Source organism: Melopsittacus undulatus, chromosome 12 (genome assembly GCF_012275295.1).
Source record: "Melopsittacus undulatus isolate bMelUnd1 chromosome 12, bMelUnd1.mat.Z, whole genome shotgun sequence".
Lineage (NCBI taxonomy): Eukaryota > Metazoa > Chordata > Aves > Psittaciformes > Psittaculidae > Melopsittacus > Melopsittacus undulatus.
Genome location: NC_047538.1, coordinates 21,263,124 through 21,288,232, shown reverse-complemented (window position 1 = coordinate 21,288,232; position 25,109 = coordinate 21,263,124). Strand labels below are relative to the sequence as shown.

Here is a 25,109-nt window from a genome sequence, read left to right as displayed (position 1 = left end):
TATGTTGAGGGAGCAGTTTTGCTGCTTGGCTTTTGGAGGAAGAGAGTAAATCAGAGAAGGACAAACATGGACACAGCATTGTTCCTGATGCTGTTTTTGTAGTGCTCCCATCACACACCCAAGGAAAAGAGCAGCACTTGGAGAGTTTAACTGGCAACTCATCAGTTACAAATCCATAGTCTGTATTAACTCCTATGTTATAAACACACAGAAAGGAAAATCCATACTTTCCTTGGAGAGAGCAGTGATGTTTCTTAAAAGGAGCATCTGTGTTTGCCACATCTCTGAGCTTGCATTCAATAGAAAAGGAGCCAGGATCCAATATAAAGGCTGTTATTTCTAAAATACAGCACCATCTAGTGCTGCATTGCAGCACCTCACACAGGCAGCCTCATGTCCCCTCCTCAGCACCCCACAGCACTGGGGGGCCACTTCTCACTTTCCCTCCCTGGTGTAAGCCTCTGTGCCTTTTGGAGTGGGCTTTGATTTGGTTCATGTGTCAGATGGCAGTGTGTTGTCTGAAGGCTGCTTGAACAAGTCTCTTTGTGCCTCTGTGTACTTGCAGCGTTCCAGCAGCCTCTTGCATAATTCATGGAGAAATTCTGTCAAAACCTCTTCCAAACCCCAAATCATATGTGAAATGCAGCTGCAAACCATCTTTGTGGATTAGAGCCATTGCAAACATCCCTTCCCTCTGCTCCACCACACCTTGTGTTCCTTTGTTAAAGGCAGGGGAAAGTCCTAGCTGTGCAGAAATCCTGGTGACACAAATACAGCCAGTCATCTGAGCAGAGGCTGAACCCTGTGCTCTGGAGAAGAATAGGAGCTGATGGATTATTGCTGGGGGTCTGTGAGAGGTAAGAGAATATCAGCAGGTCAAATTGCACCATTTTAAGCCTGGTGTTTGCACTGGAAAATAAACTTTGGGAGGGCTGAAAACTGCTGATCTGAAGTAACTGTGAGACAGGGATTAAAAGTACTGCAAACACCACTTATTAGGTATAGAGGTCATTTAGCCAGCAGAAGAACTGGCTGATTATTACAGTTAATTTCATCTATCTTTCTGCCATCCCATCATAAAAAACAACCTGAAAATGCATGGCTGTTTTCCACATACAAATCCAAGGTTTCAGATTAAACCCCAATCCTCTTGAAGTTATATCCAAGATTCATGCACGTGGTTAAGCTGTGTAACATGGGGCTAAGAGCCTCTGTAAAGCAGAGCAATCTTTAAATCAAAGCAACTTTACACTCCTCTCCCCTTCCAAACCCAGGCGCTACGAGGTGAAACCCTTAAGTTGTGGGAGCACAGAAGGAGAAACTAGTAGGCCAGGAAATGCTTGCAGTGGTGCTATGTGATTGACTCTTGCTGTATAGGCAGGTTGCCTCCTGCTTTTCCAGGGAGAAGGAATGTTGTGTGAAGACAACATAGTCCAGCAGTAGCTTTGTCTGTTGTAATTATGGGTAGTTTTGAGGATGGAAAAAGTTTGTTCTGTGGAAACCAGTACCACAATATGGAAGGGGATGATGTCTGAGGAAACTGTTTCTTCCACAGGCAAGTCCATGACACCTTTTCCCACATGTATTTGACCGTTTAACCTGAAGGAAAACATATTTCTTTGCACCAGGCTTTGTTATTTTCCCTTCTCCAAGAGGATGAGGCCAACGTCAGCATGAAGGTGTGAGAATGTGGATGCAGAACTGCTTGCTGTGTGCAAAAGGGGACGTTTTCTTTCTGATACCAACAAAATCAAAACTACAACGTTTATATTTTGGAGTTAGCCCCAGTGGTAGTAAAAGTTAAATTGTCCATTTAGGTTCCTTTGTTTGCTGAGACACACAAGCCAGCAGTGCAGGAACTTGCTCTCCATGGCTCACAGCAAAGGCAGGGTTGAAAGACTGGTATGAACTAATGCTCAGACACAACTGTGCCTGAGCCCCCGGGAGGTTCTCCTCCAGAGACCCAGGCCACAGTCATAAATGGTGCTGCCTTGTAGATCCAGCTAACAAAGGCATTCTGCTACTCAGCCATCAGGAAACACGTTTTGTAGGTGCTATGACACGTGCATATCTCTTTGGTCTCACCTCCACATGGCAAATGGGTCTCTTTTGCTGATGTTTCCATCTGCACTAGAGCAGACTGGACTCTAGTCTCTTGTGAACGCAGTGTCTGCCCTACAATATCCTGCCCTGAAGGAGAGGAGTTTCTGGGCCTCACCAACCACCAAGAACATGTCCCATGGAGACAAGGCCACACAGCAGCTTCCACGTGTGGGTGCTCCCATTGACTCCTTCCTACAAGCACTCAGAATTCAGCTGTTCACACACACAGAGTTGTGGTAAGCTAATATTCCAGCAGAAAGTATTGGTAAGTCATACCTCTATGTCCCTCCCCTTAGCATTGCCTTGGCCTTTCCTGGGTCACCAGGGATTATTCCTGTGTTTGCCCCTAGGGCTTTTATTTCTACCCCTGCCAGCCTAATTATGAATGTCCTATGTGAGAGAGAGGGCTTTCCATTTCCTTCACGTGCTAGGCAACCAAATGTCTGCACGTTTCCATAGGGCTCTGTAACTACCCCATGGTACATTCTCCTAATTAGAAAACAATGTCTGTGGTTGTGTTTACATTGCTATGCTTATTAGGAATTAAAATGCCGGGTTGGATTTGTGCTATGTGCAACCTGAGATTGTCCATTTGTGTGCTGTTTGTGTGCTGGTTTAATTGGTTTTTGGAGAAGTGTATCTTGGGGGGTTCTTGGTTCCTGAATCAACACAGACAGAGGGTTTACAGCTAGCTATTGTATGAAGTTACACATCACATGGTCCCTGTGAACTCTCCCTCTGTTTATTCAACCCCAAAAATGCAAGTTGAGTTAAACAGGAACAAAATTGCATGGGTTCAGCAATGAACCACCACCTTGGGAGGCATTACTGTGATCAGGCAGTGAGTTTCAGGTCAGGCAGGCAGGGCTAGTAACAAGCATCTTCAAGTCAATGAATGTCTGTAATAAAGGGGAATCCGGTTTCCCACACTTCTGGGAAGATTCATGGTATTCTGGAAGCATAAGGGGAACCCTTGAGTTCATCAGTTCTGCTCTTTCATATAATGCAGACCATGGTAATCAAAATCAATTCCAGATCAATGTCTTTTGAACTGAATATGAGCAACTGAGCTTGAGAGAGGAGTCCAACCTTGCTTCAAAGGTTTACAGTAGTGAAGAGTTGATTGCTACCCAAGTAAATTGTTCCAGTTGTTAGAAATACTCTAAACTCTCACTTCAATCCCCAGCCACCAAACCTCATTATACCTTTTGTCTGCCAGAATGAAAAGCCTATGCTCAGTTTTGTCCCCATGTCGCTCCTTCTACAGAATGCAAGATCACTCTGTAACAAAGAGAATAAATTGCAGTATTGGATGCTCTGGTGTAAAATCTGTTTTATAACCTTTTAATTCAACTCATGGATCTTGTCTGAACCTTTCCCAGTTTATCAACATGCTGTGAATGGAGAACCCAGGCCCAGGCACTGTATATGTGTCAAATGCATCAGGACCAAATGCAAAGGTGGTGGAACTGCTCTTCATTACTGATGATGTTACACCACAGAATCACACACATGTTGGTTGGAAGCACCATCTGTTGTCTTACAGGGTAAGACAGATCTTAACTCCCTTTCACAGTCTGGATCTGGCTTCTTCCTTTACTCTCCACCCTAACAAAAGGCTGAAGGCTGTAGCACGGAGGATCAGCAGTACCACAAGGTCTTTAGGAGTCCCCATGGTTTTAGTCAAGGCTGCAGACATACAACCTCTGCCTGGCTGCAACAGAAAGAGCCCAATTCAGTGCTAACCCTTAAGGAAACAGTGTGCTGACCTCCCAGTTAATAGAGCAGCCCTTCTTGCTTATTTTATTCCTGGTATTTGAACTGCAGCGCATTCCAGTCGGGTAAAAAGCCTTTGCTGTTTGAAGCATGCTGGAGTCAGGTGGTGAGCATACCAACAGCCAGACAGGATACTGTGCTTCCTGTGAGAGTAAATACTCAAAGTCATGCAAAGCATCTTTCATTCTGCCTTGGCTGCAACAGCCAGTACAGCCGCTGGAAAGGAAGGGACTTCACAGAGACAGATTATTCTCTTCTGGTTTAGAGACTACCTGGCCTGTTAATCATATTTGAAAGCCTTATTCTTAAAGGCTGCTCATTCTGTTGGTAGAATGTGTGCCCCCAAATCCCCATCTGCTGGGAGCTGGAAGTGTCACCTGGGGATCTGCTGTGCAGGAATACAACCCGCATGTAGGTGCTCTGTGCTTCTTTAAGTTGTGTCTAAAACTACAGAATGGGATGACTGAGGGAGCTCTTGGACTTAACCCAAGTCTGTGTTCAAATATTAACTGAGAGAGGAATGTGCAACTAAGAAACAGGCCAGATTGGCCTTGAATAGTCACACCTCTGGATAGTCCCTCTGAAGGGCTGTAAGCACTATGATGAACAGGAGAGTGACACTGGGTTTGTCTTGAGGTGTTTGCTCTTTATAAAGAGACAGTCCAGAAAGTCATCAAGGGAAGGTCTAAATGTTTCAGCAAGCTCCACACAGAGCAGAGGCAGAGCTCCTTTGGCAGAAACTCCCTATTCTAGTAAGTTATCTTCAGAGTTCACAAGGATTAACCTAATAAGCTAGATTCCTCCCAAAACTACACAGAAACCATTTGCTACACACTCAAGACACCTTCCCATGTGGTGTGGCTGCTGACACATGAATGGACGGGAACAGATGTTGATGGCATCCTTATTGTTGCATTTTACAAGCTGCATTGTTCAGTCTGGAGGCCAGAGTGAATAGCACCCATTCCATGATGATGACCCCAGATCACAGTGAGAATGAGCACAGCAAAGCCATTGGGATCCCAGTAGCCAGCAGATTCTACAATACATCATTCTAACCTTTCATCATAACATTCAGGTGTTGCATTTTGGGCTGCTTAGGAGCCTCCCATTGGAGCGAGCTGGAAGGAAATCAGGCCCTGTCTAGGCATGTTTGAGCTGTGTTTCAACAAATCCTTTAATTTCCATAAACAAGTGCAGTTGGAAATCTGGCTGTTTCCTCTGCCTTTGTTCCCATCTGTACAATGGAAATGGCAGCACAATCTGGCTCACAGGGGTATCTGAGGAGAAGAATGTCACCACCATGCAGGAGCAGCTCAGTTGAAAGAAGTCACAAGAGCAAATCAATCCCAGTATTCCTAGCCAGGCCCCAACAGGATTTTTTCATCACCTTGGAAGGAACTTTTCGGTTTTCTGACAATCAGTAAAAATGAGATTATAGCCATAAAAAGCTTGCCTTTCATCCTGATACCCACAAAGTTCATGGTGTTCAAACAGATTTTCCCAAGCTGTGTTTTCCTACGTGTTTTCCTAATGGAGAACTCAGTATGTTCATTTTTACTTGCATGACTGTATTTACATCAAACTTCGTTTTGATTTTATAGACTCTAACACTATTTTTAGGGCTTATGTTATTCATTGAGGCTTAAAGCCAGTGGAGTCATCTTAGTAAGTCAGACTTTATGGTTATTTTGATGAGATCAGATGTAACATCAGTCTGGGCTTGTGGAAGGAAATGGCTTTCAGGGCTGCCAGTCAACTTGTGAAAAGATACTGCAAGGATATTTTCTTCCCATTGTGTGTTTCTTCCCTAATAAAACTACAGCATGTTCTAATACTCTAATGTCCGAAAGGGTTTTAATATCTCTTCTCTCTTGTTTAGCAGCATTTTAGGTAAAGAGGCAGATATGACTCCTTTCTAACAGGAAACGCAGTATCTTAAAAGCACTGTGATTTCTTGGGGAGTGTTTCCAGCTGATGTGTTGGTCTGTACTTTGGCAGTTGGCTTTAGTTATTGACCATGCAGTATTTACAAAGTATTTTAGTGCTTCTGCAGCATCAACAGAGACTTTGGAGAAGAGGAGGCTTGATGGGGATGTTCTAAGGATTGTCCCCTGTAATGTAAGCTCTGCCTACTGAGGTTTCCATCCTACGTCCTGATGATACAACTCAGTTCGTTAGAAATGTTCTTCTGCAGATTCAGAGGGGTTTCAACAGCATCACTTGTCTTCAGTATCTCAGTGAGAAGTGTATTCACATGGCAGTTTCAGCACGAGAAAATGAGGTGCTGAAGAAAGGCTGACTTGCACACAGTCTATCAGGCATCAGTAATAAACACAGATTTTCCTGGAGTCCTCCAGGAAGAAGCACTCACAAATGGGTTGGTTCTAGTATCTTAGATGCTGGTTTGTGTTCTTTCTTTCTTTTGCAGCATACTCTGTTTTCCAGGAGCTTCCACCTTTTTTCCCTGAGGCAGTAGACTTGTAATGATGGTCCCAGCTCCTCTACAACACACTGGTAAGTTAGATTTGTCATGCACCCCTGTGAAACACCAACAGCTGTAGCACAGCTCTGCTCCCCCCTTCCCTGATCTCTTATTTTGGCAAGCCCCTCACTTCACAGATCTGACCGTTCCTTGCAGGCTGTTTCATTTTCCAACTTGGCCTAATGTTCTTCCTATGGTGCCTAAGCTGGGCTGAAGATCTGGAGAAATTCATAGTCTTACATGGTCAGCTGTGCCAGTAACAACTGATACTGCCTGAGCTGGTTTTGACATCTATTCCAAAATGCAAAGCTGTTTTTCCTTCAGAATCTATCACATTACTCCAAGTAGCCACATCCTGTCAAAACATGCTCCTGTGTTGTTCATACCCTTCTCTGGAAACCACTCTCTTCAACTGCTGTTTTTCATGGTCATATGCAGTTTTCCACTTCCTGATTTCTACTTCTTGCTCACATCTGTTGTCCTCTTCCACAGCAGGAAAATGACCAGCAGTTTTATACTTTATATACATCACCTGCAAGATAGCCATGGAGCTGTACAGAAATGGGATAGCTGCTGTCCTCTTAGGAATATCTGCAGAGCACAATCATTCCTCCAAGGAAACCCATCTACATTCGTGTGCAACAGATGACATGTTTAAGAGTATGGATTGAGGCTGAAGGGATTCCAAGGTTACATTCTACCCTTTGCAAAAGGTACCCCCAGGATCTTGGATAAAGCTTTGAACCTCCCTGTTACACTTCACCTCATGAAATGCAAAGATAGCTTCTGCCTTTCGTCCTTTTGTCTGTAGGAACAGTAAAAGCTTTAGTGCAAGTACTCTATGGAGAGGCCCCAGTTGTGTTTGGGATTTGTATTACACCAACATTTATTGAAAAGATAATCAGAAAGGTGAGTCTTAAAATGTCCCAAAATACACTTTTGAACCCCACTCTTCTCCTTTGAGGGACAACCCAAGGAATGTAATCGAGTATTTGGTAGAAGCAGTAATAAATGCATACTCAACTTCTGAATCCTATTCTCTTTATACCATATTGAGGAAAAAGCCTTCTAAACACTGCACAAACTCAAGGACTAGAAGCTTTAAAACTTTCTTATAAATTGCAGTGCTATTATAACACAAATTTATGTTAATGTTTCTTTAGTGCTTCAAAAAAACCCTACCTGTCCTGAAATGAAACATGTGAAATTAATCTATTACAATTCCTTTTGCATTATTCTCTCTATAAGCTGGAAACCTAGCTTATCTGTATCTGATCAAGTGCCAATAATGATAGTCCTTAAGCAAAAACTTACCCAAATTCCTCTGGTGGTTTAGTTTCAAGATAACCAAGTACAGATTTCCAGGGTGTTTCTGTAAGTGATTTTGTATTTGCTGTGTATGTATAAGAGATTTCTGTTGTATGAGAGAAGATAGGGTCATTCAGAGTTTGCCTTTGCACCTGAGTTACTGGTGTTGCTATTTACTTCCCAGTCATTTTCTTCCAGTTATGGGAAGATTCATTAACAGTCTATTACAAGCACTTGGACAAGCATCATACCTGGAAACAAGGACATTCCCGTGTCTTGGTTCTATATGGAATTAAGCTACATGTAGTGTACATTAGGGTGTGCATTAGTGCATGACAGTATTCCCTACTGCTACGCTTGGGGCTCTTGTCCCTTTGCAGTCAAAGGATTTCCAGGCTCAGCACCACAGAACGTCTCACATCAGCCTTGCCAGGCAGGTGTGTGTTTCCTGTCCACAAAGCACATGGGTGACATACCCATGCCAAAGCCAGAAATGCAAGTCCAGATCAGAGACTGGAACCCTTATGATCTCAGTCTGTATTATTGCACTGAAGCACCTTCCAGCAATGTGAATCACAGTTCAGAACTGTCCTCTACCAGTGCAGAACAGAAAGGTTATTATTGCCCCCAAAAGATTCACTCCATGTGCAGCTTGAGAGAGGATGGTGCATACCAGGTAGTGTGGAAGAGAGCTGGGTCATGCCCAATGAGGAAATCTTCAGGCCCACATACCTTCATGCTGCCACATCTGTACAAGGATTTGCTGTGCCCTTCAGCCCTTCCCACCATGGCCTGGATTCAGCCATTTATACTTTTATCTTGCTCATTTCTTTTTCTTTTGGGTCAATCCTAAACTTAAACTTGCCCAAAACTCAATGAAACTATTTTCTAGACAGCTGCCATGTCCAATCACACTTATTTGGGTTTAAATTTTGACGTATGGTTCCCATTTCTGGGACAACTTCATGCCATCTGATGGACACATTACTTTCAATCTGTGGACCTAGGCAGAAACACTGCTTGACATTAGAGTGATTCTGAAACAAGGTAACCCTATTTAGAGTTAATTATGACCTCTGGGGGGAGCTGGCATAAGAAGCCATGAGAACATTTACACAACTGGGATGTTAGTCCCAGGAACATTTATTGGGCTTGAAATAAGCCCACATCTTTTTTCTCTCTTTTCTCTCTATGTTTTTCAGCTTGAGAGGAACAAGTATAATTGAATTGGCAACGCGTTCCCTTTGACATTGATTTTTACAACAACTTCACCTTTTAGACAAAGCCTCACATGTTATTCATTTGGAATTCATCGTGAATGTTTTCAAATCTGGTTTCTGTCTGCTCTGGGGAAAAGAAAGAACAACACACGAAATAGTGCAGTGTAAAGCACGGGTCAGAAGCAGAACAATCCAGGTGAGAGTTTCCTGCTTTTAAACCCAGCATTTGGCTATGTGTGTTCCCAGAGTTGGTTGTTCCTGTTGCCTTATTTCTCTCTGCACCTATAACAGTTGCAACAGGGGCACAAGTACCTCTAGACTATGTGTGTTCCTGTGTAGAGCTCTGTGCTTTAGATGTCAGACAACTCTCTTAAGGGAGGAAAAATAGCAAGTTATCATTGGAAAACATTCTCTTTTGGTTTTTATTAGTGGTGCTCAATCACACAAGGGCATTTTCATTGTATCAGCAGAAAGACCCCCTCTGACTCTTTGGAGGGCTGGAGAGTCACCTTGTGCCAGAGGAAACCACATCTACCTGGCAGCAATCTTTCCCAAGAGACAAGAGCACTTGGCTTTTAGAGATTTACACTTTGTCTCTCTTGTGTATTTGTTGCCTGTGGTGCCTTATTTCTCCTCTTTTTGTTTCCCCCAGGCAATGTTCAAATGGCAGAGGGCTGGATGTAGAGCTCGTATATACATTGGACAGATACTGTTCAGGTAAGCTTTAGGATATGGCCTGCATGCTACGCAGTAATCCCTGAATTTAAATCATTCATAACACTTCCCTATGCAGTAGATCATTTGTGAGTCTATCCTAACGACTGGGACCTCAGGATGGACCAGCTCAGAGATGCTACAGCCTACTCAGGCCTTCCTAAGTAACCCAGGCTAGTCACATTCCCATTGACCCCCTATTCATATTTGTGGTATTTCACAGCTCTGTTATGTTGTGGTGGCAATCAAGGGGCAATACAATCGAAATGAGTCTTTGTGCATTGGAGAGGTGTGACATTATGAGATAGTTTCTCCAATATAGGGCAAGAATTGATCAGCTCATGTGGATACTGGAATTGAAGATGACACCGGAGCTTGGAGAAATCCCTTCAGGCTATATGTATACAAAAGCAATGCCATGCAATTGACAGGCCTCTCAGGGTTCACACTGTAAGGCGTTTTACACATACATCCCAAGTTTATTCCCATTCTGGATAGCTGCCCCAGGAATGTCTGCAGTCTGGCATATAGCATATTGCAGCTGTGTTGCTGAAGTGCTCTTCAGCCAGCAAATCCCACCCCATTCCTGTACAAAGACTCCTCTCTGTAGCTGCAGGCTCAGTTGGGGCATAGTGTCTTGCAGTGCAGATGTTTGCTCACCCTGTGTCTTCATCCCAGCAAGAGTGGCACTGGGCAGGCTCTGCAGGTTGTTAGACTGTGGGTGTTTGGACCCCCCCGCATCACCTCCAGCATCCTCCTTGATGGAGGGAAGACCCAGCAGATGAAGAGCTCATCTCAACCCTTCCTGGGAATCCTTCTTTTCCTCTGCTCCTTAGGCTCTCTTGGGAAATAGGAGAGCTGGTAGCTGGTACTCAGAGCTGAGATGAAGCCAGACCACGTTTCCTAGGTGACTCTTTGTAAGGAGGACCTGATGCACTGACCTGCCTCAGTTGGCAGTGTCCCTAAGAAGTACAGTGGAAACAAGCTGAATAATGTCTGAGAAGAAACAGAGGAAAATGGAGCAATGCAGCCTCCCTAATTCACACATCTGCCCAGAAGCTAAGTTAAGCCCAAAGGCCTGCAGTGGTTTATTTAAGCTGAATAGTTCTTCTCATTAGGAACCAAGGTAATTAATTGCCTCAGTGAAGAATGACATGTACTGCACCATATTGCTTGCAGAAGTTGCTGATACCCAGAAGCAAAGATAATACCACATTCCCCCTACACTCCAGCTTCTCCCCCGAGTATTCACATCAGTAACAACCCATTAGATCTCAACGCTCTTTCCAAGAAATGTGGCTAAACCAGCATTTCTTTGGAGGTAACAAAAATAAATGGGACTCAAAAGAAAAGCAATTTACCCAGGAAACCCTGAGAGCTCCAAACATCAGCTTATCTCAGCTTTCTTGGGATGTTTTATTTTCATTCTGCATTTTTGCAATGGCATGGATTCAGTCCCTGTAGATGGGCCGTGACGGTGCACATCTGGTTTTATGGTTAAGGAAATAGCTGATGGAATCAATACACTCAACACAGCTGACTGGAGTAAATAAAAGAGGGCTTGAAGGAAGCCTTGTTTTCCCCTAGATGGATGAGTCTTCCTTCAGTGCTGCTGCAGCTGCCCTGGAGTCAGTGGAGTGACACTAGGGGTAAGAGTGGTCAGTGATTTCTTCATGAACTGACCTTGCTGCTTCTCTGTCAATCATAACTTTGGGTTTGTGGGAACACAGCCCTTAAAATCAGCCACATTTTCTGCCCAACTCATCACAGTCAATCATAGAGAAAGCCTTCAGGCTGGGCACTCTGCAGAAAGGTAGGACTGACCCATTGGGTGAATTGTTTCCATCACTGGACTCCACCATCGCACCTAATGGTTCTGCAAGGAGCAGTTGTCAAACATGAGCTGCTTTGCTCTCACAAGCCCAAGGGAAAGGATGGAGGAGATGTTAGGAGAAAGCTGCACGTCCAAACTGGCTGGGGGTTCAAACCTTGCAGCAGATCCTGCCTCAGTGTAAATTCACTGTGGAGCCCCAGGGTGTTGGAGGCTGCTGGTTCTCATTTCTCTGCTCCGACCTTTCAGGCATAATACAACTGTAAAAATTCTCTATGAGGCCATTTTGGCCACCAAAAAAAGCCCAAATCACCTTTTGAGTGAAGGAGCAGCCAGAGGATGGCACCTGAAGAGTTTGTGGGAATGCACGATTGACCAGACCTGCAAGGATGATCCCTTGGGTGGGCTACAAGCACCAGTTTATGGCTCCCTGTGTTTGCCAAGTGTGTATGAGATTCCTGCAGAGCAATTGGGTGGCTGTAACCTTTGCAGCAATTTCTCTTTAAGCTGATAATTGAAGGTAAGACACAAACCTTTAAAAACTACCCCAGTTTTATTTGTTGTCTTTGTTCTCTTTGCTCAGACCATGCACAGAGTCTTTCAGGCTCCTGTTTTCTTTCAAAGCCTGTATTGATCCCAGCTGTGAAGTTACCATCTTAGGAATGGGCTTTCCCAGGCAGTGGGAAAGTTATTTTCTTAGGCACCTCATTGTCACTTCATATTCTTGGGAACTACTTAAGAGTGGGATCTGTTCACTTTATGACAAATCCCTTTATTTACATGGAGGGATGGCAGGTTTGGGTTTATCCCACTGAAACATTGTGAAGAACAGGCCTGCAAACATAAATGCTGGTGCAAGGTTCACTCCAAGCCATCCCCAGGGCTGTTTATGTCCCAGCTCTCAGTCTGGATCACTTCCTACAGATGCAACTCACACTTTGGGCTTTATCTTCTGTCTTTTCTGCAGCCAGGCCACTGTCTCACTATAAAACCCAGTCAAAGACAAGGTAGGTGGGGTGTTTTCATTAATGCTTGTGAGCTGTTGTTGCTCTGTGTCTCTAAGCTAGCACAGCTGGGCCTCATTTATCTAAATTAGACCTCTCTAGAGAGGCTTCTTGAACAGTCTCTCATGGGTAATTCTAGTGCAAAGCTGTAGGTGCTCTCCACAGCCAGGAAGAGCAAGGGCTTCCTCACGTGTATAATTACACTCCATTTACAAAGAAGAAATGAAGATACAACCTGGTTTGGACATGTAATGATGTCTCTAGTTTCTGCTTGAAGAGCTTTTGGCTTGCTCATTTAAATCTGTGTCACCTGAAGCTCCTGGCAGCCCCCCAGCAAAGAAAACACCTACCTATCTGATAGAGGCAGCTATACTACACTCTGAGAGCTCATGTCCTGCAGGTGTGAAGCAAAGGTGTCACTGGGAGCTGGGTTCCTGTGTGGAAGGTACTGAAGGCTCTGTGCTGTTTGGATTTGAAGGTGAGTCTCTTAAGTATTGCTTTTAAGGTCTACATTTAATAGCTGAAGTACTTCTTAGTGTTTATGTGGTGATAGGGACTATCTGGAGGCTCAGCAGAAGAGGATTTTGTGGCTACCTCAGGTAAGAGCTCCCCTGGAACTTGTGCTTCTTGGTACTAATCAGACTGGTTTGTTTTCTCTCAGCTCCACCAGCCCTAGAGACTGGACTTAGTTAGACCTCATCTCTGGGACTGTGAGAGGGGTAAATAATGTTCTTAAAGAACATTCAAAACTCCAGAAATAATGGACCTAACAATCTAAAATAGAAAGGATGAGCCTGAGCAATAGGCTGACATTCCTTCTGGAGGAGTCAGGATTGTATGGAAGTGTGCAGTTTGTTGTATGTCTGAGCAAACAAGACTGACTTGATGCCATTTAACAGTACTTTTTCTCCCCTATAAGGTATTTGGCTCTGGGAAGAGACATGGAAGAAATGTCTGACAGATTTGCACCATAGAGAGTACTTTGCTGCTTGGTAAGTAAACTCAGCAAGGGAAGAGTGATGGGTGTCCCCACTGTGGCTGATTCTGGGGAGGTTAATCTCTCTTTGCTTCCTATGGCCTACTTGCTACTGAGTTTGCTCTCTTCTGTGAACATTTGGCCCAGCATTAAGTGAATGTATCTGCTGTTAATGGAAGTTGTGTTTTGGAGTGACTACCAAGGAGGGACAAGGAAGGAGTTTTCCAAACTCCGCTAGTATTTCAGTGCGTGATCTGGAGCAAACCTGACTGCCTCTCCCTGCTTCAATTGATTACTCCTGAACAAAGTGGACTCTTGATGCCTGTCCACAGGGGCGTTAAAAAATGTAAAGAGTATTTGTAAACGAAAATGCTTGAATGAAAGGCTCTGGTATGTGTAATCACAGAGTATCATGTTAAATAGGAAGGCAAACTGTCAGGGGAGTTCCTGGCGTTACATGGAGCCTAGCTTGTCTCACTCAAATAGATTTAATAAGCTCTGCTAGAACTGAAGAAAGGTTGCATTTAAAAATATGTATTTGAATTTACATAAGCATACATCAAAGAGAAAATAATCCAGGCTCTTGGTTACTTCAGTCTAGTTTTTGATAGTTAATACTTCATCCCTTCCAGCATATCATAAAGTTTCTTTTCATGGTCTCAAAAGAGCATAAGGAGTTGAGTGAAAGGAGCTGAGCCTGTTACTCTGTATGACTGTCTGGAGGTTCAAGGCAGAGCTCTGTCTGTGTTTCATTGGTTTTTCCATGTTCATGTTATGTCTAACTCTCCAGTACCCTTAGTAAGACAAATGACAAAGCCTAACATAACAGCGATACATTACTTGGCCTCCCCCTTCAGGACTTGAAGTATCAAGTAGTAACCTTGATGAAGGTGGAGGAAACTGACCCTTTCAGAATAGGTGATTATTCAGTGGTCAGTGCAGGGCTAACCAACCATCCTGCCCCTTTGAGCTGCATTTTATGCTCTTGGTAAGTTTGAGAGGAGAAAACATGTTATGTACTCAAGGAGCTGGGAGGTATTAACAAGCAGGAGATGATGTAGGCTTCCTAGTGTCCAAGGGAACCTGGGTGCCAAAGTGACCCTGGAGCACAGGTACCTGTATGGTTACAATCCTCAATAGCACAAGATTCAGTCCAACAAAACCTTGCCCAGTTGGATTTTGCTGGTGAGTGGTGTGTAAATAAGGCTTGCATATTGGCCTGCTTTAATTAGAGTGTTTCCCTCAGAAAGGAAAATAGAGGTGTCTCTCTCTCACTTGGAAATGGCCAGAGGCCAATAACTTAATCTTCTTGTTTCAGTTTCCCAGCTAATAAAATGGGGTTGCTCATACTGTTCCCCTCTACTTACACAAAGCTTTATCCCTCCTGACAGCAAGCCTTGTGCTACAAGAACCAAGCCTTAGCACAGCCGACTTGTACATTTTGGGTGATGTGGTCTCATCCAGAAGTCTAAGAAGAGCCTTTGGCAGTCACAGTCGGAACTTAAAGGCCAGTCTGTGGTCAGAAACAAGAGCGTGTTTTGTTAATACAAGCTACAGCCAACTCTGCCAGCTGTTTCCTTGCTTTAGCAAGTGTTTCCTGCTCAAATAGAGAGAATGGTTGGTGGGAACTGAACCAGATACAGCCATTGTAGCTAGTAGTGAAGAGTTACACCCACAGAGAAGTTGAAAAAGACACTAGATGTCTCCAATGCAGTATGTACCAAACTGCCAGATGTTTAGGATCCCTTAAGTCATCTAACAGGCCTTTACAAGGTGATGTTACTCTTGAGTATCATGACTCTCCTGAAAAAGCACTAAAGTGAGCTAATTTTAGCTTTGAATTATGAGACTTTTCTCCAACAGAAGGTGTCCCTGAGGACATGAGGGTAGGTTTTTATATCCAAAACGTTGCCTTTGTATGTTTTGAACGGATCATCTGGATGAAGTTCTAATGGCTGGTTCAGACTGTCTGATTTATAGCAACAGCTGTTCACCTTTGGAGATGGGGAGATGCTTGGAGATGCAGAACACATTTATGAACTTGTTATTCCACACCAAGGCTCAGGTTTTCTTGCCTCATTTTTACACAGGTGTAAATCCAAATAGGCTCCTGTGAAGTCAATGAAATTGTTCCATGAAAGGCATGGAAATCAGAGGTGCAGGAAATGGCAGATGGGTTATTTCTTTCTCCAGCAGACCAAATGTTGGAAGCCACAGCAACTGGAGGTGATTAGGGTTGAGAAATGTGTATAAGTAGTTGATAGGGTGTTCTTGCTGAGTGATGAGGAAAATGCTGCTCCTTGCATGATGCCTGGGAGGCCGTTTCTTCATATGGCTGTACAAGATGGCAGTCAGAGAGCCCAAAGTTGGGAAGCAGAAAAATGAAAGAGTAATGAGGGGGGAGATACCTTAGGGTGTCCCATTGTAGCTCTTTAATATCTTAACCCCTGTATTTCAAAAGGTAGAGTTCCTACTGCTGAAACTGACTGCAAATATTCCTTTAATTTTCAGCGTTAGGCATGGAAAAAGGGTTGACTGCTCTAAGAAACCAAACTGGTTTCAGACCCTTTTATGTTTTACTCTTCAGATCTTTTTATTACTTGTTTAAATTCTGAAGGAATAGAGAGCTCAGAATTCCTAAAACATTTTCTTGTTTTAGTTGAGCAGATCCTTTTTTTCCTAAATAAGAAATCTTTTACAAAAGAAGTGCCTCCACATCCTACACAAGCTCCAACCCAAGCTTATCTTTGGAGACTTGCTTATTATGCTTTCTTAAGACAAAGTGCTGCTGGAGCATTAGTATCCAAAGAACAATCGAGGCCATTTAACTTTATTATCACCAAACCTGCTATATTTCACACATTCACACTCTCTTCACTTCCAGCTACTCAGTCCACCCCTGTTTTCCATAAAACACTCTTAGAGCTGAGCTGTTGATGCTAGCTCTGATCTCAAATGCTTCAGTGATTAAGTGTTCTCCATACTCCACTAAATGGAATAAATAACATTATTAATTCAGTATGCGATTGTCTGGCTTACTACCCTGAGCTTAATATTGAATGTAAGGGAGCTTTATTTGAAGCTACTGCAGACCTTCCCTTAACTTGCCCCCTCAGTCATCAGGGGCTGTTCCACTTGAAGTGCAGAGAGGAAATTCCCCACCAAAACTGAGGCAGAGATTAGACACAGGCAGCTGGTTTGGGTTCCCAAGGGAGGCTCACAGGGCTCCAGACTGTGTTAGGAATACAGGTGTGGACTGTGCTGATGTCAAGGCATAACTGTGGTAGCTCAGGCTTGCTCCTGAGTGTGTTGTAAAGTGTTGCTGCTCATTTGGCTCATGGTGGCCACATGCTCCTGGAGGATAAACAAGGACAGAAGGTGCCTGAACTCCACTGGTATTAATGGAAACTCCCAAAGGATCTGCTAGAGGTGATGCTGTTGTTTTGGATGAGTATTTTTCTGGCAGAGTTACGATGTGCAATCAGAAAATGAAGATCAATCAGAGACCTGGGATTCTTCCCAAACAAAAATCAATGGGATGAATTCACCCTGATATCTCTTAAGAAGTCTGGATAGAAAGCAAACAGTTTGGAACTGGCTACTGCCTGCCAAAACCTGCAGCTTGATTCATCTAAAATAGTCCAGCATAAGAAAAGGCTGTTTAGGACTGTGTTCTGCTTTGTCTGGTTTAGATCTTAAACTCCTGAGGACAGAGTCTGCCTTGCAAGACCTGACACAGGGGCCCTGATGTTGACCCAGCCTATACAGTGCAGTGATAATGAAGTGAGGTCCTTGCAGCAGTTTTGTCTTGTTCTGCAGGTCTGGGCAGTAGGCAGTCATTTTGTATAAGGTTTCAGAGATTTGGCTCACAAAGAACCTGATGATGGAGTTTTATAGCAAGTTTTACAGCTAGTGAGTTGCTGTTAGCAGGCAGCTAATCTGAATGCATGTATATGTGGAAAACACAGTTTGTGTCACAAGACAAATTCATGTTTGAGCTTCTCATCCAATCCAGGGCTAGAAGAAGGATGGTTTTGCATGATCTCCCTGGCCAATCACAAGCATTTTATTGGAAAGGTTCACAATTCCATCTAAAATCACCATGAAATGCTATTGAAAATGCCAGGAAGTTATTTTCAGAGTTGACCTGGATTGGCACAGAGCTAGTAATGAAAAGGCAAAAACCAGCTGGAAGTGTAAGTGGGAAAAGAACTGGAAGTGTAAGTGGGTTTCTCAAGGGGATTTTTGTCTTGGAATGAGATGATGTTGCTTCAAATATCTGACAAACAAAGAAGGAAAGCATGAACCTGGGAGCTGGCAAGACAGCAGGTCAAGGGTCTGCTGGCATTATGTGATCCATACCACTGGGCCTGCTGCAAAAAGGATTTGGTCACTGGTTATCCTGGGACCAGGTTGTGATTAAATGTCCTAGGTAAGGTTCTTTATGATCAGACCCCAACTCCTAGAGGAATCTATAGGTTCAGTAGGATTGTTCATGGACTATCCCTGATCAGAATGTATAAGGCTACTTCAGACTAGCCCTTGATTCTGATACACAGAATAACAACATCATAACAAAATGCATGTTCACAGCCACATCCTTTCCATAAAGTGAAAGAGTTCCTTGAAAACAGTTGTGTTTTCAGTTGTGCCAGAGGCTCTTGTTTCCTGCTGCAAGGTATCTTAATAACATCATTTCCTCAAAGGGCAAGAGAACTGCTGTTCTCAAATCCACGAGAACCTGCCCTGCAGCCAGCACTGAGGGGCACTAAAAGCCATTTGAATTTCAATCCAGGGCATACATGGGAAGTGCGAGCAGTGTTCCTTGTGCATGGCTTGTTCCTTGTAGCAGCTACATAGGACTCTGGAAAAAATAGCATCCCTCACTCCTGCCAGCTCTTCCCTACTCTTCTCATGTGCCCTTCTCCACTCTGTCTGCATTTATAGCCCCAGAATGGAACCAGAGCCAGAATTGTTCCAGAAGTACAATATGTTCGTGTATTGCTTTGGAAGAGGGATGATAAAATGGTGCCACTATTTTCCCAAGGACTGAGAGCTTTCCAGCACGTTCTGGCTGGTTGCTGTGGCAAGGTCAAAGCATTGGCAGAGACCAACTCAGAGATGTCTTGTGCTGTTTCTCAGTGAGTGTGGTTGGTTGGTTGTCTTCAAAGCACCAGCACTTCCTGCAGAATGGAAACATCAAGGTTTTGTCTAGAGAACATCCAAATGCCTTTTCATTTTGGCCTTTGTGAAACCTTTTGAAGTCTTCCAGCTGAAAAACAGAGTTCCCCAGGCTGGAGTGTGTGTATTTGCTGTTACTTCACAACTGAGGGCTAAAGAGTACAGGCAAGTCTTGGGATCTGTGCTAGCAGGATGCAGTTTTAGCTGAACATACAGCAGCATGTTGCTTTGAGCCCTCCCAAAGAAGCTTGACTGCAATTTGTGTTTGCAGACACAAGAGAGCTGCTTCGTGTTGCCTGTACTTCATTGGAGCTTTACTGTAGTTGGTCAGGTTAATTCACTTGCTTCTGCCTTTTCTTTAGTGCTGCCTGGTGTATATATTCTTCCCAGAGAAAAAACTACCTGTTCTTCTAATCTGTTCCTATGTCTACATTTAAGAGAGGGAAGCATCATATAAAGTCCTGCTCCTGTTCTGAATTGCCTCCCTATACCAGGATGCCAGTTTTGTACCATGGTCCAACCAGCTCCTGTCTCTCATAGGGAAAGAAACTACAAGAGAGTCCCTTGAGTGGCAATCTGGTGAGAGCTTTTCTACCGTGAGGGTCCCATTGTAAGGCATTTGTACACTGCTTTTGTCTGCACCCGTAGTGGTCCCCACTGGAAGCTGGACAAGGGAAAATCCCAGGCCAGCTGGGCTGAAGGAGCTTTTTGTACCTGCAGGGCTAAACAGGAGGGAGGGAAGAACTGGGTGAACTGGAGCTGAGGTTGGGCTTTAAAGACTTTCTCACATAATAAAAGCTTTGAGACCTAATTGGAGGCCAGGACACTGCACCATGAGATGTGCTCCTAGTACAGTGTGGCTTGGTCTATTTGAAGGGCAGCAAGAGCAAGTTAGTTTGGTTCTCAGGGTATCCCTAGACATGTGGGGCAATTTAGCTCCACACAAACAGCTTCTTTGAGGTTTGCTGCCTAACAGCCTGTGCACAGAACAAGGCAGTTACATTGGCCTGTGGCACTACTGGGTTCCTAGGCCATTTTATGAGCCACAGGAACAAAAAGCTCTGTGCCACGCAGGTCACTGGAGCTGGGCAGCAACCCATCTCAAATAACAGCAAGAACAGATGACATTCCAGAGGAAACTTCTTTACACGGAAATACTTCAGATTCCAGATGTTTGGGATTTTTTTTTCCTGCATATTTTAAAGTTAAAATGGTCCTTTAGGACTTGGTCAGCATCATCATCAGTACCAGGTTTTAGCTTTTAAACTGTATTTGAAGTGTTGTGAATGCTGTGTGACTTGTGTGCTAGTTGCTCATTCTCTGCACCAAAGCCCAGAAGCCCTTCCCAGTGACAGGAGAAACTGAACTTGCAACAAGGCAATCTGACAATGTGTTGGTAGCAGTTTAAGTGATTTGTGTACTACTATTAACCCAGTGACAGAGCCAGTATTTCTCTTCCCCTGCCCTCCAACTGAATCATAGCTTACACTAAAAAACTTGACTGTTTTGCCCCTGAGCTGGCTGGGAAAAGGGTTTGTGTGTCTGCTTGCTAATTGGAAAAAGGTTTTTTATGTGGCTCCCTGAACTTGCTGTCCCTATTGCAGGGGTTGTTCTCTAGATTTGAGAGCATCCTCTTAGCAGTGAGTCAGAATGCACATGAGACTTCCCTGGGGGGCCAGATACAGACAGCCTTATCCACAGCATCAGCTGTGCCTTTCTTCTCATTCCACAGACAAAGGCCCAAAGGGGCATCATGCTTCTCTGCAAGGAACAAGCTTTGCCTTCCAAGATCAGCTACCTAAAGATAAATCTGGTTCTTGATCTGTTTGGATGAGCAGATCTCCTTCTGCAGACCCTGTCTATTTCTGACTTAAAGCTATTGCTGATACTCCACTGCATGACCTAAAGCTTTACTGTCCATTCCAACAGACAGTTCTCTGTCTCCTTTGTCTGTCTATGGTACCAATATCCAACTTCTACACTTCGTTGCTTTGGTACGTGCTGTGGGTCTGCCCTCATGGTCGAGTGGTGCATAGTGCAGAGTCTGAGGGGCTGGAGAAATGTGAGCAGCACCAGAACTCAGACATCCTTTCTCTTGGTTTAGCATGTTTGCCAGACACTTCTTCCTGCACGCAGACCCAGAGCATTAGCACAAACATGTCAGGAAATCTCATTCCTTGCACAGCAGTTCAAAAGTGGCCTTAATGCTACGGGAAATGGGCCCTGCATGTGTCCAGAAGGGGATGGTTCAGCCTAGATCACACATTCAGCCCTTGGATTTACTCATCTGTGCTGGCTTCAGATGGGCTTAGTTAAGCTGCCCAGTTCCCACTCTCCCAGTGCCCTTCTCTTGGGCTGGGGGGACAACAGGGTCAGGTTCCTTTGGGGTGGGCTGGAGTTCAGAATGAACAGCCCACACCCCCTCCTGACCACAAGTACTGCATTCAGGAAGGCTTCTCTCTCCACAGGGGCTGCTCTGCTCTCTTCACCCACCCTCTGACATGATCCTATATCCAGGCACTTAAGAAGAAGAAAAAAGAACCAAAACTGAAAGCTGCTATTTTTAAACCCTGCCTTTGGCTCTGCAGCACTCTGCTTTCCTCCCTGTGATTCAGGGTTCTTTTGAGAACTAGGCACCAGGGCCCTGCGGTTTCCTGGTACTTGGAACACAAACTCTCCTAATTCTCCTCTCGCAGCGAGCTTCAGAGGCTGGGGAGTGACTGATGTTTTCTATCGCTTCATTAACAGTCACGGCACAGTCCTTTCCCAATCTGTTTCTGCACTGCTTTTTACTTTGGATCGTTTGTCTCCCAAAGCTCCTCAGTGTCGCACAAAGCAAAAGCTGTTCGCTTCCCTCCTGCCTTATAGCCAGTGGGTTGGGACCTTCAGGACCTGGTAAGGCAGAGGTGGAAAGTGGGGGACCTGCCTTAAGGAGGTTTCTCCTGTTTGTTTTAACAAGCTTGACAAATACACTGAGGGTATGTCTCAGAGCATGATCTATTGCTGGGATCAAGTGGGAGGAACTGCTGCAAGGGGAAGCCTCCTCTGATTGCTTTGCTGGCTGATGTTGACATCCATGGTGTGTCGGAATGCTGTCTCCAACTCCAGAAGGTAAAAGATAAGCCATGCCCCAGAGAACCTGAAATCTGTGCAGGCCAATGGGAAGAGAAGGGAAGGCAGAAGGTATTTGAGTCTCAGATACCACTACAGTAGGCACCAATCACTCGTAGGGACCTACCACAGCCCCACTGTGAAATTAGGGATGCTGATTTTGGAGGTGGTGAAGGGCCTGGAAGATGCTCTACATCCCAAAGGAACAGTGGGGCATTGAAGTCTAGTACACTTCTCTGCAGTAATGATGGCCACACTCAGAGGTACTCAGCACTGCTCAGAGGAGCACCACTGCTTCAGGCCCTGCTGTTTGTTCTTGTTGGTTCATGTGGTTTTTAAGCAGCTTTTTCCACTCTTGCATGTAAAATGTGAGGAAATGCATTTGTCTCAGCTGGTAACCCACAAGGGTAATACTCCTGCAGGCTGAGGGCTGTGTGTTACTGTGTATGTACTAAGTGGATAGCACTGTGTATTTCACAACTCTGTGGAGCTGGAGGTCTGCAACAGCCAAGCTAAAGGGAAATCAAACTGCTGGGGTCTGTTGGAGAAAGGAAAACTTTGGCTTTTGTCCTGCGGGCCAGTGAGAAAGCTTGTGCCAGAGTCCATTTTCCAGCTTCACATCCACCCTTCTCCAAATAGGACCCACTTTGGAGTCCTTAAAAGACAACCGCCTCTTCCATTAAGGGCAACAGGATGAAGCTACTTGGCAACCAGTGTGGACAATTTGTAGTGTCCCAACTGTTTCTCCATGCCCCTTGCACAGCTCCACCTATCAGTTCTAGTCCAGGGAGTTATGAGTTTAAAACCTCTATTAGACCTATGGTAAATGAGGTGCTGAGGGCACAGGAACTAAGCAAATCCCTGGCAGAGAAACAGGGCCAGGGAAAACCTGGGATGTCTCCTGCTGACCATGCCCTTCCCCATCACGTCTTCAGGGATAAAGCTATCCCAGATAAGGGCAGTGCGGATCCATCTACCAAGAGGCTTGGGCATCAGCACATGAGATGGGGGCAAACCCTATTAAGGGCTAGCTGTTGGGAGCCCCAACTCCTTCCTACTGCAGTGTTTAAGCGATGAGTCCTCCAAAAACACCTGGACCCTTTACCTGTACTTGAGCTGGCTTTCCCATGTTAAACAGCTCACTGTGCAGCTGAGGCTCTGGCATGTCTGCAGGAATCCTGAACTCTCTGTAAACTGCTTTTTCATTCAACCCAACTTGGAAAAAGGCAGACACGCTGTAGTCTAAACACCCCTAGAGTCTGTATTTGCTTTGTTCCTTATGCGTTCCAGCACACTCTGCTCCCCTGTGATTTTTAACAATGCGCCTTTGTGCTTATCTTCTGGGTTTGGCAAGGCAGTTTGTACCTCTTGGTTTTTGTCTCAACAGGAGAAATTGCTGTCTAACTGATCCTTTGTGGACTTCCGACCAAAACCAGGCAGTGCAACATATGGTAAGTCATTCAACGTTTCATAAACTGAGACCCTCAACTGAAGCTATTTATGGGTGGAAACTGGCATATCAGTAGTTTCTCTTTGGTTACAAGGGTAATGAATGCTGGCTTATGTTGTTATGACATCTCAGTTTGGGTTTCTTCAGCCTTTCCTTAGATTATAACGCTTTTGACTTTACATTTGTTGCTCCTGGTGCCTGCTGCAGCAGCTTAGCACTGTGGTGTGTCAGCAGGGGAAGAATCTCAGCCACATTCCCCTTCCTCCAAAAAAGACAGGCCTTTATTACTTATGTTAAAGGAGGTTTGTGCCCTGACATTACACATGACAGGAGGGTGCAAGGACGTGGCTTTGGATGATCCTGTCTGATACTGCAGTGTCATGTCATCCTCTGAAGAAATAAAGGGGTGAGACAGAAGATGAATGAGTGTGACTTGTGGGATGGCTTTGTTTCAGTTCTCTTGACTCCAGCCATCAGCAGTTGACTGAGGAGAGTAGTTGGGACTTATTGCAGCCTCAGCAAGCATGAGGGATACACTGCAGTGGTGGAGAGCAACTGTGCTGGCAACGTCTGTGCTAGTGCAGAGGGCAGGACTGGGTTTCCTGCACCAGCATGTTTCTGTCACTGCAGGTCTGCAGCTTTCAGCCTGTGCTGTTGCTCTGTGCTAGCATCACTTAGAGCATTTATGTGCCCTGATTCCAGCCAGTTTAGGAGGTAAAAGCTTTTGTAGTTGTTTGAATCGTATGGATTTCCTCTGTGTATCTACTTCTGGCATCTCAGAAATGGTTGTCATGCATTGCAAGGGGCAGCTGAAAACTGGGTTGACTCTGAAAGGTGAAACAATGCCCATGCTTAGGAGACTGATGTACCTTCTTCCCTGAGAAGGTGCTTCCAGGCTACTGTTGGGAGAGGGTTTTGGGTTTGAACTCCCATTGACAAAAGCTCCCAGCCTGTTGGACTCACCCAGCACCTCCTGCTAGCACTGAATGCACCATACATGTTATGCAAATGGTTTTTATTACTTCCAGGCACGAGCTCTTCTTGAGTTTCCTTTGTGGTTAATGCAGCCCATCTGTAGTTTAAAAAAAGCAATGTTCCTCTCTCTTGCTTTTGGTATTTAGTATAATGCTACACTAAGGTAATTGTAGTAAATGTGTTGCTCTTGCTTTGCACCTGAATTTTCCAAAGTCTGGAACTTTGGAGCCTCTTAGTTGTTCCAATATGCACTTCCTTTCCCAAGGATCTTCATTTTGAGTGCAGGGAGAGACTGAATAGAAGACATTCAAGGAGAAGGAGTAAGATGGAGCAGAACAGTCCATAGAAGTAGCAGTGTGGCTTGGAGCAGTTCTGACTTCAAGGGCCACCTGCTGCAGGGACACAGAAGGAACTCTGGCCCAGGTGAGGTGAGGAGGGCTCACTTCCAAGGAGGCTGATGTGTTACACTGTGTTAAAATGCATCCAAATGTCAGTCCAATAGCCATCTTTCCAGATTCTTCCTTGCTGCAGCCAAGAACGAATCTAGAGGGAGATGTCCAAATGCAGCTGCTGTGCCTGATAGTTTTCCTTGTTTAGATGCAGCCTCTTGCAGGAGTAACTCTAAAGAGCAATTGCTTTTCACACCAGGATTTCTTATACAGTGAGGAGCTATAAGGAACTAAGTAGTTCTTACCCCACCATTACACCCTGCAATGGGCTGGAGAGCTCAGAGCCAGCCCAGAGGAGGAGTGCCAGGACAGAAGCAAGAATTATGCTCCCTTGCTCCTTGACCAGCTTCCTGACTTTGTTTCCAGTGTAGTGTTCTGTGTGCATCTCTGTGAAGTATGATGGCAAAAGCCACAAGGCTTAAAGCGTGCAGCCCAAACTCAAGAATTACCCTCTTTAATGGACCTGCCAGTGAAAGAGAAGTCTGCTCCCCCTCCTTCCCTTTATGTAGAGGGTCAGAATATGCTA

General features: G+C 44.7%; 1 long non-coding RNA gene across 1 annotated transcript; it reads left to right on the top strand.

The window, feature by feature from the left end:
* Positions 1–3,469: 3,469 nt before the first annotated feature.
* LOC117436866 (uncharacterized) lies at positions 3,470–9,605 on the top strand. The gene is made up of 5 exons (XR_004550189.1): positions 3,470–3,650; positions 6,311–6,396; positions 6,857–7,077; positions 8,875–9,088; positions 9,545–9,605. It is a non-coding gene; the product is annotated as an uncharacterized lncRNA (long non-coding RNA).
* The last annotated feature ends 15,504 nt before the right edge of the window (positions 9,606–25,109 follow it).